Source organism: Muscardinus avellanarius (genome assembly GCF_963383645.1).
Source record: "Muscardinus avellanarius genome assembly, chromosome: 2".
Classification (NCBI taxonomy): domain Eukaryota; kingdom Metazoa; phylum Chordata; class Mammalia; order Rodentia; family Gliridae; genus Muscardinus; species Muscardinus avellanarius.
The window spans coordinates 182810643-182827351 of NC_137787.1; positions in this window are offsets into that span (position 1 = coordinate 182810643).

Consider the following 16709-nt stretch of genomic DNA (forward strand, 5'->3'; position numbering starts at 1 on the left):
AATGTAGAGGAGAACCTGGAGCAACAGACACTTTGTTTCTTTGATGCTGGAGATGCATAATGGTACAGCCTTCTTCCTCTCCTATCCTTCCATTCTAGTTTTGCTGAGGTTTTCCCTCCATTATCTGGAGTCCCTCTAGTATTCCTAATACTCCCAGGTTTGGGCATATTAGAGGAAACATATGTCCTTTCTCTTTCTGTGCTTGGCTGATCTCACTAAATATAATGTTCTCCAGGTCTTTCCATCTTCTTGGTGATGACATGATTTTGTTCTTCGTCATAGCTGAGTAGAATTCCATTGTATGTATTTCCCATAATTTTGTAATTCATTCATCTATTAATGGAGACCTAGGTTGGTTCCATATTTTGGCTATTACAAATTGTGCTGCTATGAACATGGGTATGCATATGTTACTGTAGTTCTCTGATTTCAAGCCCTTTGGAAAAATACCCAGGAGTGGTATAGCCGAATGATATGGTGGATCTATTTCCAGTTTTCTAAGGAATTTCCACACTGATCTCCATAGCGGCTGAACTAGTTTGCACTCCTACCAACAGTGTTAAAGAGTTCCTCTTTCCTCATCCTTGCCAGCCTTCTGATTGGGGTTAGATGGAATCTCAATTTAGTTTTGATTTCCATCTCCCTGATGGCTAAAATGATGTTGCACATCTTTTCATGTATCTATTGGCCTTTTGTATCTCTTCTTTTGTGCAGTGTCTATTCAGTTCAGTTGCCCATATCTTGATAGGGTTATTTGTTTTGCTAGTCCTTAACTCTCACCCTGCACAGGAATCAACTCGAGATGGATCAAAGACTTAGAAATTAGACCAGAGACTGTGAAGTTACTAGAGAAGGGCATAGGCTCAACACTCCAAAAAATAAGCGCAGGCAATAACTTTCTCAACAAGACCTCCAAAGCACAGGAAATTAAAGCAAGAATTACCAAGTGGGATGGCATCAAACTAAAAAGTTTATTCTCATCAAAGGAAACCTTCAAGAACCTAAAGAGAAAGCCTACAGAATGGGAGAAGATCTTTGCCAGCCACCACTCTGATAGAGAGCTAATATCCAGAATATACAAAGAGTTCAAAAGACTCTACACTAGCAAAACAAATTACTCAATCAAGTACTTTAAAATAATAATGATTAAATGGTGAACATATAAGAACAGAGATGGAGAGAGGCAGGAGAAAGAATAGAAATGCCTTTAAAGTAATCGAATGTTAATATGAGAATTGGAAGATATATCCAAAATTAAGAAATTGTTGGTGTAGTATACCAGCAGATTGGACACAGTAAAAGACAGTATTAGTGAATTGAAGATAAGTCAAAAGAAAATGTTCTCATTGAAATACAGGAAGAAAAACAGGTTTTAAAATAAAGAGAATAAAAATTATGAAGGGCATAGTGAAAAATCTAAGATATGTGAAACTGGAGTTCACATAAAAAGAAGAAAAAGAATGAGAAGAAATATTTGAAGAAACAAAAGTTGATAACTGAAAGAAATTCATGAAAAGAACGATAAACATCTTCAAGGAGTGCTACAAATATGAAGCAAGATAATTACAGAAAAAATTATCTACAAGTATACTGTATTAAACTTTTGAAAATCCAAGACAAGAGAATATTTCTTAGATCAGCTATAGTAAAAAAGATATATTATCTTGAAAGAAGCGCCTTAAAGGATCACAAGATACAAATTACATGAAAAGAAAGAGAAAGGAAATGAATTCTTCAAAATAACTGCTATCCTAAAATTCTGTGCCCAGTAAAAATAGCCTTTAAAAAATAAATATGGAATGCAGTCATTTCAGACAAATGAAAGCTAAAAATCACATTGACAGAAATGTTTCATAAAGTACAAGAAATTTTTTATAAAAAAACAATATGATCTCAGAAAAAAATAAAAGCAGAAAGAAACAAATAGCAACAGAATGGTAAAAAAGGGGGACTCATAAACGTTTTCAAAAGCATTCAAATAATATCAACTGTGTAAAATAATACTAAAGCTTGAGAAGTTAAAAAGTATATCAACTTGTTAGCTAAATATAATGTGGTACCACAGATGATATCCCAAAAGAGAAAAAGACTACTATATAAAAATTAAAAATCTGCAAAGGGTATATGATTGCATTAGTAATATGTATCAATATTGGCATATTAACTATGGCAGGTATTATAATAATGTAAGATTTTGATAATAAGAGAAAGTGAGTATGAGTTATTTGTAAACTGTAGCATCATTATAATTTTTCTATAACTCCAAAACTCAGGGTAAAATTAAAAGTTTATTTAGAATATATAAAATGAAATTGCATAGCAATTAATCATACAAAATGTGAAAGAGCATATGGGGTATTCTGAGATTTTATTATAGGTAAATTGTAAAACTTGTAATTTAAGATAGACCCTAATATATAGACTGCCTTCTTTAGAGCAACATTGCATAGGAAAAATTTCTACAATAATAGAAATACTCTATAACTATTAAAAATACGACACCCATTGTCCACATAAGATTATCAATTATTTGAAATGTAGTTAATGTGACTAAGAACCAATTTTTTTTATTTTACTTAAATTTAGATAGGGACCTGCCGGAGCCTGCCAGCAAGAGTACAGGTTCTGAAGTGAGGCGTGAGGATGAAGAGTTTTTAACCCTAACGTGGGGGAGCCGCCTGCCTACTATCTCTACTGGTCGACCCCTGTTCATGGGTCAATATTTCCTACGGGTCGATGACTATGCCTGGGTCAGCATTCTCTATCGCACGGACACTCCTGGCCAACGCAGCTTCTGGGTCAATCTCGTCTTTATTGTGTTGACGCCGCCTTTTTTTTTTCCAGAGGTATTTATACACAGCTACAAGTCAATCAACATTCTCGTGCTACCACCACCAGAATACAATAAAGACCAATACAAAACACATCATTACAGATAGGCCTATCAGTACCCTCGTGTCATCACCACCTGATCTTCTCTCAGACCTCTTTGAACTTTCCATAACCCCAAACCTTGTTGACTCTGGGCGAAAGACAATCAGCTGAGTCAGAGACACCAATCTAGGGGAAGGCCTTAATGGCTCCCAACAGGGACCCATGTCTACTATCTACCATAGTGGCTTTATAGTTTTAGGGAAACTTAAGACATTAGTAAAAACAAAAACATAGCAACTTTTCAGAATGTAACAGTAAAATAAAGATGTTCTCTCACTTATGATTCAACATAAAACTTTTCACTTTATGCTGGCATGAAAGAAATACAAGGTCAGTGGGCATCATACTTCTAATTTTGAATGTTTATTTTCATCCTAGACTAATGACAAGCAGTGAGGTGCTCTTTGAGTGAGATACGCTGGGCAGAGGCAGAGCTGCTGCCCTCATCCAGCCCCAAAAGCACGGTGTGTATAATATTCTTGGGGTGCACAATGCTCCACTGTGTTGCTGCTAAATGATAATGTATGGTATTTTAGGTATATTGAATGTTTTTTAACTGGTAATATTTTTGAATAGAGATAGGTTTACTGGGTTATAACCCCATCATATGCTGAAGAACATCTGTTTAAAAAAAATAAGGTTTGATTAATCCAGCTTAAAGCAAAAAGAAGAAAAATTATAATGTGAGTGGCTAAAAAGAAGACAAATATGGTAGCTACAAACCCAATTTCATGGATATTAAATGCAATGTACGTAGACTAAATGTTTCAAATAAATGACAAAGTATGCATAGCCTATATTCAACTATATATTACTCATAAAAGGAAAACTACTTTAAATATGAAGAAATAAAGAAATTTGGAGGAAATAAAGGATAGGAAAACATGTGGCATGCTAAAGGAAGAACATTTTGTGATTTTTAAAGTAATCATAATCAACTAACAAAAATATATCCATCTATATGGATTCAAAAGCAGATTCAAAAATATAAAGCATGGGAGCTGAAACCAGAGGATCACAGTTTCGTGGCCAGCATCATCAACTTAGCGAGGCCCTCCACAACTTAGTGAGACCCTGTTTCAAAATAAAAAATAGGGCTGGCATATAGCTCAGAGGTAGAATATCCCTGGATTCAATCTTCAGTACCACAAAATATATTTTTATCTAGTTATCTATTATATTTTATATTTTTAAAAATATTTTATAGTTTATATATATAAAATCTCAATCCTATATATATAATATAAACATAAGACAAATTTGACAGAAATAATCAAACAAAATTTTTAACACAGATCTCTAGATGTCTAGTAGAAAAGTAGTTAAAAAACAGTGAAGCTATAAAATATGTGACAACAAAATTTACCCAATTAATATATCTAAAAGAGTTTATTATACTTTATATTTTTTGGGGGTGATACTGGGGATAGAACCAAGAGGCTTTCTACCTCCAGGCTATACTACTCCCAGATCTATATTATATTTCATTTGGAAACAGGGTCTCATTAAGTTGTTGAGAGCCTCACTAAACTACTGAGGCTGGCTTTGAACCTGTGTGATCCTCCTGTCACAGCTTCCCAAGCGCGGAGAGTTTGCTAACAAAGACAGATATAATATTATTTTCAAATACCCATGAGCTATTTTATTAGCCCAATTTCTGTTGCTATAACAAAATAACTAAGGTTGGTACATTATAAAGAGATGAGGCTTATGTAGCTCACAATTTTGGAGGCTGAATGTCCAATATTGGTAAACTCCATCCATTAAACCCCTGGTGAGGACCTCTTGGTGGATGGTAATAGGACCTGTGATGAGAAAAAGATTCCATGATGAGAAAAGAAAACAGATACTTGGGCACCAAGCTCTCTTTTTTTATAACAGCCCACTCTCAGAAAATAACTCAGTTCTTTTGAGAACAATAGTAATCTCTTTCAAGGGCAGCACCTCTAATGACTAAGTACCTCTTGCTAGGCTCCACCCCTGAAAGTTTCTACCACTTCAGTCTTGCTACCCTGGGGATCAGCATGAACACTTTCCAAACATGAATGTGGAGGATGAATCACATTCAAGCCGTGGCTACTGTTTACCAAAATGACCATATTCTGGGCCACAGTGAAAGATTCAGCAGATTCTGAAAGACTGAAATAATTCAAAGTATGTTCTAACAACCGAAAAGAGTTTTTCAAACATTTTAAGAAAAAAAAAAAAAAGACAGACAAAACAATAGGAAAATAGTCAAAGAAAAATTTGAGCAGAAAGTTCATAAAAGACACTATAAATTATTGAGTAAACATATGAAAAGCAGTCAACATTAGTCACAAGAGAAATTCATGTTAAAACTACAGTGAGATGGTGTCCTAAAAACACAGGGATGGATTGAGTAAAGTGGATACAGACACTATTAGGTGTCAGTAGTGACACCAAACAAGTGGGATTTTCATACTGAGGAAAATTGGTACAATTCTCTCAGAAACGTTTAAGTACAATTGTATAGAAACTGCATATGTCTATTTTTATGACCCTACAGTTTTGCTTCTAGTTATACAATAAACAGAAATTTTAACAAATGTTCATTAAAACACAATGTTCACAGCAACATTATTTCTAATTGCCCTGACTGGGGGAAAAACCATCATTATTAAAATGGATTAATACATCCTGCTCTATTTATGTTATGAGGTACGAACAGTAAGAAATTATCAAGTTATAACTACATGCAACAGGAATAAATCATACATATTAAGTGTTAAGTAAGCCAGGTATGGTGGTACATGCTTGTAATCCCAGAACTTGGGAGGCTGAGACAGGAAAATTGTGGGTTTGAAGACAGTTTCAGCAACTTAGTGAGGCTCTCAGCAGCTTATGGAAACTGTTTTAAATTAAAAGTAAATAAATAAATAAATAGGGCTAGGGGTGTAGCTCAAAGATAGAATACTCCTGATTTCAGTTCCCTGTAAAACACACACAAACACACACACACACACCACACATACACACACACTTAAGTAAAATAGATTAAATACAACAATAAAGTACATGTTATCTGATTTTGTATATATAAAACTTAAAATATGGCAAAACTAAACTATGTCAACAGCCCACCTCAGACAATATTGACTAGAAGGAGGAAGAGAGACCCCTGAGATGCAGGTGTTGCTCTGTTTTTTATCTGGATCACAGTATCACAGAAGAGTTCATTTCATGGAAATTCTTTGAGTTCTACACTTCTCTTTAGTCCCATTTTTTGTATGTATGTATGTATGTGTGTATATTTTAGTAAAAGTGTTTACATAAAAGTAAAAAGAGAAAATAAAGAATTCTGGTTCTTACTGAAGATATCTCTTTAAATATTTTAAAGCATCCCCCAGAGATAGTTACATAGCTCTTTTACTTTGATCTCAGCTCTCTTCTTTCCAAAGCCCACAGGCACGCATTTGGGAGAATCAAAGTACAGCTTCACTCTGTAAGGGGAACTTCTGCTTCCCCTGGCATCCCTCCCACCTGCTCACGTGGTTCCGGCCTCCAGGTCTCCTTCCTCATTTTTGCCATTTTTCATTGTGGATGCTGTGGTGTTGCACTGCACATACAGATCTATCAGTCTATGGTTCTATATATTGTATATATTTCTGAATCCTAAATATATTTAATGCTCAAATTTATTTTCAAGGGGATGGTGGGTCCAACAAAAATCAAAGAATCTTGCTGAATGCCCCAAACTTAAGAATGTCTCCAAAATTTTATAAATTAGAACATTTCTCTGTTCAAAGCCCCAGAAGAAACTATTGCCTGTCTCTACCCACAATTATGCCTGTCTCCACTTTGTACTTTCCAAGATACCAAAATAAGAAACAAAAATCAATTTTTCAGGGTGGGCAAAGACTAAATCAATGCAGAAAACTGCACGAGTGGCATCCTGCATTTCAGTCTCAGGTCAGGCTGAAGTAAAACAAAGGCAGAATAGATAAACTCCTCCAAAGATACCTTCCCAATCAATATGCCCATATTCAAACTTCAGCCCATTCCAATATTTGTGGCAGAACAAAAGGTAAGTTTGCAAAGGCACCCTCTTGCCTAGAGTTCTCTGCCACTCCTTGACACAAAGTCTCATTTTCTCCTACTGGTCCAGATTCAGTGACCACCCTGGGAGCTCTGATGAAGGACATCAATTTGAATTGCAAACTGTGATCAGAAAAAAAAAAAAAAAAGAACTAAAGGCTTTTGAAAATAACTCAAATGTCCCTACTTAATTCTTCCTTTTGTAGCTCTGTGAGGTTATGCTATTTTTGTTCCTTGGGGATGATGAATTGTGCTTATTTATGTAGTGCTATCCCTTCAACTCATGTTTCTAGAAGACATGCTTTATTCATGATAGGTTAAAAATTTGGGGGGGTAGCATAAAATTCCAAAATCTCAGTGGCTTAAAAAATTTTATTCCTTGCTTAAGTTAACATGGCTATGGGTTTGGGCCACATGAGTCTGTTGTCTCTGTAATGGCTCAACATGGTACCTCCAACTCAGTCTTTGCCACCAAGACCATGGGAAACAGTGAAAGTTCTGAAGACTCACAGTTACAGCGTGTTTCTGGGACAGGCCCCATCGCTTCTCATATCTCATTAGGAATATAAGTCTAAGACCATACAGAATCTCAAGAATGTAGAGAAGTAAGTGTCTTACACCCCTTGAATTTTTATCCTAACAACATACAAAAGAAAATCCATTAGCCAAATAAAAAATATGTCAGGTAGCTGAGGCTTTAAACAAATTTCCCAAATTGTATTCACCCTTCAATTTAAATAATGTAAAGGGAAAAGACATAATTAAACATGAAGAGAGTAGACACTAAAGGAAAATGGAATCTTCTCCATTAATGAATTAGTTTTACAGAGCTTTATAAAGCACTAAAGCCACAGTACTCTGATGCCCATCAACACAGTGGAAAAGTGATGGAACAGGTCAGCAATATCAGCTATGACCACATAGAATGAGGGGTAGATCTATGTAATAGATGGACTTCATGGTCCCGATTCCAAACCTCGCCTGCATCCACACCTGTCCATGGTCTCGCTGGGGACAGAGCATCCTTCTCCATTCCTAGACTCAGGCTTGACCTCTGTAACTTGATTTGGCCAATAGCAAGTGGGTGGAATTGTTCCATTTCTCAGCCAAGACTTGAATGGCCTGTGTTTCCACTTCTTGTCTTATACCTCTGCCATCCTCAACATAACAATACCTACCAGGCAGTACTCTGGTCCCAGGAGAAGAAGCGATACATCACCCTGGTCCCCACTGTCTGAAACAGGTATTTATGGTATTCCATAGACCTGTGCAGAATGATAAGCAAAATCACAAAGATGAGCCCAACCTAGTCTAGCCAAACTTCAGCCAACTCTCAGAGATGCAAGAACAACTGCAAAGGTTTTTAAGCCACAGAATTTCTGGGCAATTTCATATATAGCAAGAACCAATCAATATATGGCACATGGACCAAACACTGGCCATTTACAAATTACAGTGGTTGTCACTGGGTGTGGTGAAACATGCCTCTAATCCCAGTACCTGGGAGCCTGAAACAGAAGGATCACAGGCTCAAGGCCAGCCTCAGTAATTTAGCAAGATCTTGTTTCAAAATAAAATAGAGCTGCGGTGTAGCTGAGTGGTAGAGAGTGCCCCTGGGTCCAATAACCAGTTCATCAGAGTAGATTAATAAACTACAGTGAGCAGGGCAAAAAGCAAAATAATAATAATAATAATAATAAAATCTAGAAAACTAGGAGACTAGCACACAGAAGAAAATAAAAAGATAATTACTAAAGAGAATTTGGAAATAAAAAAAGAACAAATTTAATGTATTTTCAGAAAAAATATCTATGAACAAACAGAGTATGTTCTGGTTTGTGAGTCTACATGAAAACTTTGAAAAGTACAAAATCAGATATTTTAAAGTATATTTAAGATGTGGCAATATTTTTTTAAAAAATGAAATGGAAATGATACCAAACAATATATGTAAGTGACCAATAATAGTCTATAAAAATTATAAACCTGTACATGATTCTTATTACAAAATCTCAGCATGTTAGAATTAAAGGGATGCTTGTGGGTTTTGAGGAAGTGGCTTTTAGAAAAGCAAAGGAAAGCATCATTTCAGTCAAAACATACAGCCCAGTGATGTCATAAAATACACAAACCGTAGCCGGGCGTGGTGGCACACGCTTGTAATCCCAGCATTTGGGAGGCTGAGACTGGAGGATCACAGTTCGTGAACAGCCTCAGCTACTTAGTGAGGCTCTTTGCAACTCAGTGAGACCCTGTTTCAAAATAAAAAATTAAAAATAGGGCAGGGGTTGTAGCTCGGAGGTCAAATGCCTCTGGGTTCCATCCCCAGGCCCGCAAAAAAAAAAAAAAAAGAAAGAAAAAAATACACAAACCGTAAATCACTATTTTGAGGTATATTTCAGAATGAAAATCTTTAAATGGGATGAGATATTTAAGAATTTGAAATAACTTCTGTAATGAAAACATGTCAAGAGGGTAGGCAGGTCCTGGCTTATATGGAGGAAAATATTGATTTGACAGGATTGTGAGTCCAACTCAAATTTTATTTATTTAAATAGCCAGAGGGAAGCAAAAAGAAAAAGAAAAGAAAAAGACTAGTGAGATCACTGGTAGGTGGGGAAATCAGCAGTTGATGGTTTGTTCAAAGTAACATCAAGCTCTTTCTTTTTTTTGCTTTCATTTATTATGAGACTCCAGGATTACAGGTGGCACACACCTGTAATCCCAGTATTTGAGAAGCAGAGACAGGAAGCTGGAAAGTTCAAGGCCAGCCTCAGCAACTTAGCTAGACTCTGTTTTTAATGTTTTTAAAGTGCTGGGACCATAGCTCAGAAATATAATACTCTTAAATTTAATCCCCAGGACCAAGAGAGAGGAGAGAGGAGGAAGAGACACACTTCACCAGCGCTGAGATTCTCAACTTTCACTTGCACTAAAATCACTTTGAATGCTCTTGAAAATGTCCATGCCCTGCCTCACAGATTCCCATTCTCTTGGTCTGGCTACCGTTAGATATTGGTACTTTTTTAAAGATTGCTATATGATTTTCAAAGTGTAACCAAGGTTAATAATCATGACTATTTCAGTCTATTCAAAATACACTTGAATCAATTATTTCAAAATGATCATGTCAGTTACTAACTCTCCAGACCCTCAGCTGTTTCCAGTGTCAGAGTATTTAACTCAATTTTGTCTGGTAGTTCTTATAACCTGATTCTGATCCGTCTGATGCTTCTGATAATCTAATTCCAATTCTCATAATCCAACTCTGTAGGAAATGTCACATTATAAAATATTTATGAAGTAATATAGTGGCATTTTTGTAAGTACACTGTCTGGCAGATGTCAAAGTGAATTACATAACAAATAGCAGCAAAATATTACCAGTTAACCCCCAAATGAATTTTCTGTATACAGAGAGACAATAATCCATAAAAAATACTTGTTTCCAATGATACAAAGGTCACTTTTAGTTGCATCAGTATGCTGAGACAGCTGAGCAACAGAGAGAGCTCCTATGTCATAGACTCAACTTTTGTAAAATGACATTTGACATAATAATTGAAGCAATCTGTAGGAGTGAGTTAAAAAACAATCACAGAGAAAAGCAATAGCTGAATAACTACTAAAATCCAGGTGTAGGAACTAAATACATAGACAATAAAAGGGCCCAAGACAAGGGGAGGGAAGGAAGGCGGGAGGGAAGGAAGGGCAGAGAGGGGAGAGGAGGAGAAGAGAAAAGAAAGGGGGAGGAAGAAGGGAAGCAGGAAAAATGTTTTATTTTAACTCGGGGGGTAAATATACAAAATAAAAGTGGCACTACTTGCCAACATTACTACTTGATTAAAGTGAGCATATTAGAAAATTCCATTGGGAGTTATTTTTCACTAATAAATTGATATGCTTGCAACTCTAAAGCTTTTTTTTTTTGTGTGTGTGTGGTACTGGGGTTCCTGGAAGCCCTTCTATCTCCAGGTTACACTCCCAGACCTATTCTATATTTTTTTACTTGGAAACAGGGTCTCTTAAACCAGCGAGATCCTCCTGTCTCAGCCTCCCAAGCGCGGGGATTACTAGCGTGCAGCCACCATGCCCGGCAACTATAAAGCATCTTTAATGTTCTCAAGCTAAGTGTAGTGTAGCTTAGGAGAACCCAGGTGTAATGTAGATATCAGCTTTTGCAAGAAAGTGAGCAGCTTTAGCAAAAAGTGAGGAAAATGTGGTGCATGTTCCTGTACCAAAAGGCAATTTGATTCTAACTTTCTACCAGTTTGGAAACTGTTGAACTAATGGGGAGAAACTTGTCCTGCTTCCTCCAGCCACAGCTGGACTGATTATGGAACAAAAAACACACAGCAGCTCCAGCGAGCAGCGGGTCAATAAATGCCATGTTCAGGCAAACAGTGGCTGGAGAGAGGAATGGGAGAAGAAAGGAATGCTAACAGAAGCTTTCTACACCAGAAATGTAAGAAGTTCTTTGCCCTAAAACACAGGCTTTGATTTCCTGATTTCATAACCTATGGGTGGTGAGCTATTTTAACGTTTATCTTAATGAGGTTCCTCCCTGCCCTGAGATTTCATAGGCCGTTTTCCTGCCTATGAAACAAATGAAATAACCTTTCTGATTTCATTCCTTTGCTGACCTTGAGAAAACAGAATCAGACTAGTCTTGATTACACATTAGCCCATGTGTCTGCGATAGTGTGGGGATAGGAGTGGTCAGGCCTTATTGACGCTGAGGAATTTTTCACCTGCAACACCTGGCTCAGTGTTATTTAGTGACTTGTGTTCGTACCTTAAAGTCACAAACACAGACAATGAAAGTTACATGGGGGGTGCGGGGGGTAGGGGGTAAAGTTCTCAGGAAATGTGAAGACGTGGGCGGTGAACAGTGCATCTGAAATCAATTTGGCAAAAATCCGCTTTTGTGGGTGAATAAAAATTAATGAAACATGATTCATTAAAGATGTTGAATATTCAAATTAATAGAGAACATAGCCAAGTGGCCATAATTACTGTGTTCTTTGGTTATTACCTGCATGGTGCAGTGGACACCGGGAATCTGGGATGTGTCCTTGATGGCTGCCGTGCTGCTTCAGGGGTTGGCTTGGGAATTAAGAATTCATGCCTCTACATCATGATAGATGATTAGTGCGGCGAAAGTAATTGAACTCTTCATTCTAGACAGTCCCTTGCAGCGTCAGCAAGAAGCTGGAACAAACTGTGTCATTTAGCAGAGCTAGGCAGTGACGGAGAGAAACCTCTGATCCCTGCACAATTAACTCCCTAATAATTTTTAGGTTCTCAAGATTAAATGAGGGAATGAATATAATAGACCATGATAATGGGCATCCGTGATAGAAAGCAAGGCAAAGACACAAAGAGGGATGGGAAATTTAAAGAAATTAGCAATTACTCTCAAATATAAGAGACAGGTGCCAAGCTGTTAAAAGGATGGGCGTTGTAACGAACAGCTGAGGATGGTAAAAGCACAGCTGTTACCAAGATCAGTTAGATGGTAACAAAATCCTGGTTTCCATGTGCCCCCACTAAATTATGTTAGGAGGAGCTCATAAAGTACCCTGGAAACCAAAGCAATGATATTGACACCTATTTTACATAATAAACACCATAACTCAAAACACCTACCACAATATTATGCCTCCAAAATTTCGCCGAACTTCCTTTATCATTTTGTGAAGCTTCTCAATTTTCCTCATTAAGTGTATAAAATATCAAAATAATCACTTTACAATAACAATAATGCAATTGCATTACATTGCACTAAATTCAAAGTGATTGCCTTTTGAAAGTATTATGTTCTCCTTCATGTTCTCTAGTTCCAAACACCCTTTTATTCCGAGAGTTTAAATGGAAATATTAGTGTAACAAGTGCAGAGTACTTACTTGTATTTCAAGTAACGCTATAAAATCTAACAAATGTTCCTTCTAGATAAGGTCTGGACTATATTTGGTTCAGTTTCAAATTTATGCTGATTTTGGGGGATGAACAAAAAGACTGTTTCATCATTATTTTTTAAAATTTAGTTTATTACAAATATATAATCTCTTGTATAGCAGAGTACACACAGTAAATATCAAAATAAAGAAGCTTTTTATGGCTAGAGATTGCTCTTTGTGGTTTCCAATGATATTTCTTATAGTCTCTGAATAAATATGGGTTCTAGTTATTTACAACTTCCTGAAAAGTGTACTCTGTAGCACTGGGGTTATTTGGTAAATGTTCTGTTTATACTATTTTATTGTCATGGGTTATAAGATTACTATCAATATATTTAAGCTGATAAATTGCTTTGAGAGCTCAAACACCATTTTTATACAAACTTGAAAACTTCTATGTATTGATCCATGTTTAATGAACTAAACATGTTTTATCTTCACAAAATTAAATTAACCAAGCTGGGCGGGATGGCACATGCTTGAAATCCCAGCATTTGGGAGGCTGAGACAGGAGGATCGGGGTTCATAGCCAGCCTCAGCTACTTAGTGAGGCCCTTTGTAGCTCAGTGAGACCCTTTTTCAAATAAAGAATAAAAAATAGGGCTAGGAATATCGTTCTGAGATAGAACACCCCTGGGTACCACACACTCACAAAAATAACCAAACACTTGATATTGGCTACTTTAAGTGATCAAGAGTTTTCTTTCTGCCTGAATAAATTTAAGTAAAAATTTCATCTCTGGTTTACTAAATGTAATTTTACATTGCAGATTTTGAGTACTTAGAATTTTACCCTTTGGTTTTATTTGTGTTTTTGTTTTGCTAGAGTGAGTTTGCTAAGCAATTAAGCTTTCTCTAGTCTTTAATTACCACTGGCCCATTGAATTTGGAGCCAAGAGGTTTGGTAGACATTTCCTGGCTGGTTGCCTAATCAGATTCATGGATTCATATTTGAATAGTCAGGCTAGTGTGAAGTGATAAATTTTTATAACACTGAACCATTCTCCTTTTAAAAAAAGAAAAAATGTATACTGTTAAATAGGCTGGGCTGAACTTTTTTTAAAAAAAACATGCTGTCTCATTCAAAAGTAGTAATATATACCTTTACACTCAAAAACCTTAATATTTTACTTATAAGAGAATAAATAGAATAACATGAATGATTGTCAAAGATATGTATCCAAGGCAAAATCTTATTTTTTTTCCAGTACTGAGAATGGAACCCAGGGGCATTCTACCTCTGAGCTACACCCCCAGCCCTATTTTTTCTTTATTTTGAAACAGGGTCAATTGCAAAGGGCCTCACTAAGTCACTGAGGCTGGTCGCAAACAGTGATCCTCCTGTCTCAGCCTCCCAAATGCTGGGATTACAAGTGTGTGCCACCACACCTGGCCAGCCAAGACTTCTTAAACAGATGACATTTGTTTTGAGATCTAAAAGGTGAGGGAAAAAAGAACAACTGTTCAAGAAGTGACAAATACACTGCTAGCAGAGAGAGCATGTGCCAAGCTCCTAAGGGAAGAGAAAACTTGGAATGTCCTTGGAACTGGAAACCACAGGCAGGAAGGCTGGAGAAATGAGTGGGAGGAGGGGTTTTGGCCAAGTTGGAGAAAGAGGTAGGGGCAAGCTAATGCAGATCCCTGGAAACCAAGATAAGGATTTTTTCATGAGCAGTAAGAGGTTACACATTTCTCCCCGGGGTCATGGTCTAATTTGTTTTAAAAGGAAAATAACAATCCCCTGGTTGCCAGGAGAAGATCATTAAAGTTTAGGGAAAGTTGAGTGGACATGGGAAGGCCAATGAGAAGGCCATAGCGCCCCCTGGTGGGAGGAGTCGCCACTGTCGTTGAAGACAAGGAAGAGCAAAGCTCTGTAATGGTGTTCATGTGACAAAGAACTGGGAGGTAGAAAGGGAAATAAGGAGTCAGGTCTGCCTTTTAGGTTCCTAGAATGGGAAACGAGGTGATGTGGATGCATTTACTGAGATAGACAACCCAACAGAAGAGGGACAATCAAGTTTCGATGGAGGGGCCGACATTACAATTCTAGATGCATTCATGTGGAGAGGCCTGCTACTATCCAAGTGAGCTTATCTGGATAGATGAAATTGGAGACCACAGGAGATATCTTGGCCCAGTTTTTTGTTGTTGTTTTTTGAGGTACTTTGGATTGAACCCAAGGGCATTCTACCTCTGAGTTATACCCCCATCCCCTTTTATTTTTTTTATTTATTTATTTATTTATTTTTTGTGGTACTGGGGCTTGAACCCAGGGGAATTCTACCTCTAAGCTACACTCCCAGCACTACTTTCTATTGTTTATTTTTGAAACAGGGTTTCACTAAGTTGCAGAGGGTCTCACTAAGTATCTGAGGCTAGTCACAAACCTGCAATCCTCTTCTCAGCCTCTCAAGTACTAGGATTATAAGTGTGTACCACCAAGCCCTGCTCTTGACTGATAGATTAATTATCTTCATGATATAGCACTTGACAGAGTAAAAATGAGATTATTTACATCTCATAAGCAAAAGGAAGTACTGCCTGAAATAAGAAATGTCATGACCTGAATCACTATCATGCTCTGCTTCTGTAGGCAAGACCTTCTCAAGACACTTCCAGCTAGTATTGGTTACATAGAAATCTTTGCACCTTCTTTCAGGTGAAACATGAGATCCATTGCTAACTGCTAGAGGACATATGTTGCTAGAATATAATGCCAGGTATTAATAATTTGAAATGCCTGTCTTAGTAATACAAACAAATTTTGATTAAGATGTATTATGCTATCTTCCTCTAAATCTAAAGCCCAGTATGAAACCTGAACATGAAAAAATACTTCCGTGTAAGCATTATTGCTGTATGCCACTCCTATGAAAGTCTTAAGACTTCTTGTTCCAGTTACCTAGACTACTAATGAAATGTTGGCCTTTGTGCTCCAAGACGTGTACTCTGTCCTCCCACTCCCCTTTTACATGGCTCTCCTTAGATCAGATCTCAGCAATGATCCAAACTTATTCTGACATAGTTAAAAATGACTAATGATCTAAAATATTGCCTCTTCCTAAGGAATTTTCAACAATCTGGAAAATTATTATAGCATTGAAAACATTAAATTTTTAAAGCCTTGAGAGTTTCATGAGTGCATTTTGGAAACATTAACCAGGATAGAGGAGGGAGGAAGGATTTTGACTGGGTAACATTAGCATTTTCCATGAAAAACACATTTTGGGAGTAGATAATACATATATATCTGAAATACTAATGTTCGGTAAATAATCCTTTAACTTATTATAAAGTCACAGTACCCCTAATCAAATGAATTCTATATAAAAATAAGTGTCAAGTTTGTATGTGTCTAACAAAATTATTTTCTTCAACCAAACACAATGCCTATCATAGCATAAAAGTAATGTTGCTTTAAGTTCTCTATGTATTTATTTTTCTCTTGAAAAAATAATTTGAAGGTCACTTTTAAAACTGCCTTCAGGGCTTTGAAGCACAAAAGCAAGGCCCACTAGAAAGAACCAGATTTGAAAGTCTAGCAGAACCCCTATTATTTGAAACACAGTCCTAGTCAACACAGACAATAAAGCCATTGGCCGAGGTAAAATTTAACTGACCCTTTCAAGATTGAAAAAGATCTTCCTTCAAAATGTTGCCCTCTCAGTGGAGGAAGAGCTCTGCAATTGAACTGATTTCAGAGTAAAAGCTGCCGAAATAGCTCTCATTGGGGAAACATAAGCTGAGACAGAAACAAC